This window comes from Palaemon carinicauda, chromosome 23 (genome assembly GCF_036898095.1).
Source record: "Palaemon carinicauda isolate YSFRI2023 chromosome 23, ASM3689809v2, whole genome shotgun sequence".
Taxonomy (NCBI): Eukaryota; Metazoa; Arthropoda; class Malacostraca; order Decapoda; family Palaemonidae; genus Palaemon; species Palaemon carinicauda.
This window is the reverse complement of record NC_090747.1, coordinates 10682182-10687181: the sequence shown is the minus strand read 5'-3', so window position 1 is coordinate 10687181 and position 5000 is coordinate 10682182.

Sequence of the window (5000 nt, the reverse complement as noted above, 5' to 3'; positions counted from 1 at the left end):
TTTAAATAAAAGGCAAGATCGCTATCAACCAGGTGAACAGAACTTTAAAAAGGAGTCGGACCCAGTGAATTTTCCAAACGTCCTTACCCACCAGGTGACTTCATTGATAGCCATTAATTCTAATTAACCATAATAGATCCTTGTATGTATGAAAATCCACTACAGTATTTTTAGTTTCAATACTCTCAAGTCTATTTTCTTGGAAACAGGGTTTCTGGGAATAGAGTTTTTGTGCGGAAAAGATTTTCAGCTACAAAAATGAGGAATAAAATTGGAAATTTCTTATATATGTGTGAAATATATCCATTTTTGTATGGAATTCCCTGATTAATCGATCGATCGATCGAGAGAGAGAGAGAGAGAGAGAGAGAGAGAGAGAGAGAGAGAGAGAGAGAGAGAGAGAGAGAGAGAGATTTCTGTTTGATCGTAATTGGAATTTACACTGAAAAAATGCAAAAGCAATGGATTTAATTAGCTTGCATATGATGATTTTATTTTCACGTATGTTTCTAATTAGAAATATACGACTAAAGTATCTTTTGCTTTCCCGTTCTTTCCATCTTTCTTTATTCAGAATATAATCAGTGCAGAGCATAATTAATTTACCACTGTATCTTCGCCAATACACAATATCCCTTGATATGATAACATTTGTAAATATAGGAAAATCTGCATTTTCTATCATTAACGAGGAAAAACACAAGTCAGGTAAAACAGAATGTATGAGATATAATTTTGTTAAATATAATAATAAAAGAGCTAAAGAGCTTGATAACTAGTCACTTATTTCATAAAATAAAACCATAAAACTAACGAAAAGATTTTATATATATATATATATATATATATATATATATATATATATATATATATATATATATATATATATATATATATATATATATATATTTATATATGTATATATATATATATATATATATATATATATATATATATATATATATATATATATATATATATATATATATATATATATATATATATATATATATATATATAAACTCTAAAACTGGACGCAGTGAAAACCCCTACTAATTTTAATTTGACTTTGTAATAAAACAGGCCAAAAATAATTTTTTTTTATTTTCTAATTACCCAGTATTTAGTTACCTAGTCCCATACATTTTCTTTCATGATTTTGGTTTGTGAATTTGCCATAAAATTTAAGGCAACATAAATATTACTGTTATAATCCGTAACTGATAATGAGTCTTATGCTAGGCTTAAGTTGAAAGTTTTATTTTTAGTATTTATTAATTGATATATTATTGCATTTCTAGTCAAATATGTTATAAAATTTCGCATGTAAAAGTAAAACGTTTATAATATATAAGAAAATAATATTAGCTTCGAGTTTATTCTATTGGTTTCACATATCAATTAGAAAGCCTCTAAGTTGAATTTTAGATTCAATAACTAATCATATAAAAAGTATGAACTAAAGATCATGCAAACATCTGCATTAAACACATCCCGTTCAGAGGAAGATATAAAAAAAGTATTTATGAACATCTGGAGGTGTCTATGAAAAAGAACGAGAATGTAAGACTAAATTTACATCTCTTTTGAGTAATTTTGATGCTGAGAGGTCAAAAGAAAAGAGAAGAATCATCATTAAGTAAATTTGGATTTAGCACAAAGTATGACATAGGAGACATGCATGTAAAATTTGCTGAAAGAAACAAGCGTAAAAACATGAACATCTATTTTCATAAAAAAAAGACATACATGGAAATTCAGAAGTCCAATGGAGAAATGGAAATGAAGTAGATTTTATTCATAATGAAGAAGTGAATTTAATTAAAGATTCAACATTGTTAAAATGTTGATGTTATGGGACCATAAAATGATCAAAAGAAAAATTTGCTTAGGTCTAAGGAAAGAAAGAGAAAAACAAGACCAAGGAAAACTATCAGAAAGGGCCAATAGCCTAATAAAGAAAGGATTGAAGATGAGGGTAAAATGTAAGAGAGTCGGAATAGCGAGCACAGAACTATTAGAAACAATAAAACAATTAAACTCCAAGGCATGCAAAATCACAGTCAGACCAAAATTGGGGAAAAATTAAAAAAACAGGAAAAGATATCAAATAATTAAAAAAGAAGATTTGAAACAGACCACAAAAAGATTACTTGAAAAGATAGATGTATAAGAATTATCAATAAAAGAGATGAGGTTAATAAAAACTTGCAGAGAATTTCTATACATTACTAGACAATAGTGATATAAGAAACAACTTTTCCAAAGTAACAGCAGAAATAAGGAAATAAAGCATTACAAGGAAGTAAAAGAGATAAAGCAGCAGGAGATGATAATTTAACAATTGATTTAATGAATGATGGAGGGGATTTCATACCAAAGAAAATCATAGAACTTTACACAAAAGGTCTGCATGAATGCCATATTCCTACCGCTAGGAAAAAGTTATAAGTATTCTAATTCACAAAAGGATATATGAAAGACCCCCCCCCCAGAAAATGAACCAAAAAATTTTTCTCAGCAATATATATATCTAAAAAGTTTATGTTGATTTAATCAACTATGAGAGTGGGAAGATTTTGGAATTGAGTATTCAATAACTGACCATATCCGTCAGATAAAATCAAACAATAATGTATGATATAAAAACAATAAGAAATCAGTTGAGTGTGTTAATATCTCTGCCGAAATGAAAGTATTGTAAAGATAGGGAACAGATGAATCTTATGTTACATCACTTACAGATATATATTTGGGAAGTATATTAATCCTGAAATTACATAAAGATAGTGAGAAAATTCACAACATGCTTAAAAGCTATTGAAATTTAATTTAGGAAAATGTAGGAATTAACATACCGATAATTGCGAAATACATTAACAACTTGATGTTTAAATATGACATAGTTGTGTTTGGATAATTATATGAGGCATTGCAAAATGTGAGAGAAAATTCAAATAAAGAAAAAAAAATATGGTGGACTGGATATGAATATTAGTAAAATAAACGATAAAGTACCTGTCTGGATATGGAAGTGAATAGGGCTCATCTGTATCTAGAACCCCTATATCTTTAATTTCTTGAACGAGGTCTTATGTAACTATTTTTTTTTTCTTTTTTTATGTTTTCACGAGGTATTGCGAACTGTTTGTGAGAAATTACGCTCTTCTTATATTTTCCACGTGTTTAGAATGTACCATGAAAATGCTTTCTATTATGTCGAACAGGATGGAACTGTCCAGGAAGATCTGAATGTAAAAGGATGGTCAGAATTATGAAAAATCTTTTGCAACATGCATAATGGACTAATTGAATAACAGTGCTAGACAGGAGAATAATACTCCAAACAAGGTAGAATGAAAGAATTAAAACACTTCAAAATAGATTGATCACCGAAAAATTTAAATCACTTTCTCAATAAGTCAATTTTTTTGTGCAATTGAAGAAGGAACAGACCTAATGTGTTTCTCAAAAGTAAATTTGCTGTCAAGATCCGGATGTTGAGGAGCCACTGTCCCTGGCCATCTTACAATCATACTTTGAGTTTTGTTAGGATTCAACTTCATACCCCATAATTTGCACCATGCACTAATTTTAGCTAGATCTCTATTAAGGGATTCAGCAACCTCAGATCTACATTCAGGGGATAAAATTGCTGCAAAGAGAGTAGCATCATCTGCATATGTAAGAAGCTTGTTTTCTACACCAAACCACATGTCATGTCTATATGGTATGAAAAGTAATGGGCCAAGAACACTACCCTTTAAAATACCTGATATCACATTCCTATGCTCACTATGGTGCCCATCAACAACAACTATTTGAGATCAATTACTTAAAAGTTCAATAATAATACTAAGAAACGACCCACCCGCTCCAAACTGTTTGAGCTTGAAAACAAGGGCCTCATGTTTAACACGGTTAAAGGCACCACTAAAATCTAGGCCGATCAGACGAACTGCATGACCATCAATCAACAGACTTCTGCAGAGCATTGGGGATTGTAAGAAGGGTATCACATGCTCCAAGGATTTTTCAAAAACCAAATTGCCAACTAGGAAATAGATGACTATCTTCAGCTAAACTATGAAGGCGTTCTGCCAGAAGCCGTTAAAAAAAACCTTAGATAATATGGGAGTTATGGAAATTAGGTGGTATTTAGTTGGACATGTTTAAATTTGTATTCAAGGAACGCAAATAATAATATGTAGTTGGTTATTATTCCACAGAAACACTTTTCAGAGATTTGAGAGATATAATCGTCAGTTACAAGTTGAAATAGAAGTTTTTTGATGAAGTATGAAATTTATTCTTATTCTTGTTCTCTCCTTTTACAGGTTCGATCATTGTTATAGGCGGAAAACGATGTATTGCAATAGCCAGTACTGACAAAATTTCTTTGCCTTCATTTATCCTGTTTTCCTGTTTCATTGCTCTAGTGTCAGGATTACTTCCTTGTATCAAATGAATCCCGGTTAATGACTACTGGAATCAATACTAAAGCTAACGTACAAAATTGCATTAGATTTATCTTGTCACTCATGTTTTGTATTGATAGTTTTTTACTATGATAAGGTTTTTGAAACCTTGAAATTCCCATTGCTTTTATCCCTAATCTTCATCAATTTACTATTAAGAAATCGGTGGGATTTATTAATTCTTCATGTTATATTTTCACAATTTTCCAGGTAAGCGTGAATTGCCCCTTCTATCAAGTATTTTAGCCAAGAATGTATGGGCTTCAGTAGCTGAGAAATTAAGAAATTTTTAATTTTGTTGTCTAGGAGTTTTACTCAATCAGGCCACGGATGTAAGTTTCCGTTTTATATCCTCATTATTTTGCAGAAGAGGATAGGGGAAAAAATGGCCGTGAGAGCAGACAACGTATAATAATCTTTCCATTATCTATGAACCCTGAAACTTTAAAATACACATTTTCCCTTATATCAAAATTCAATATGTTAATATTTCTAAAACTTAAACCTTTTTATCTACATTCT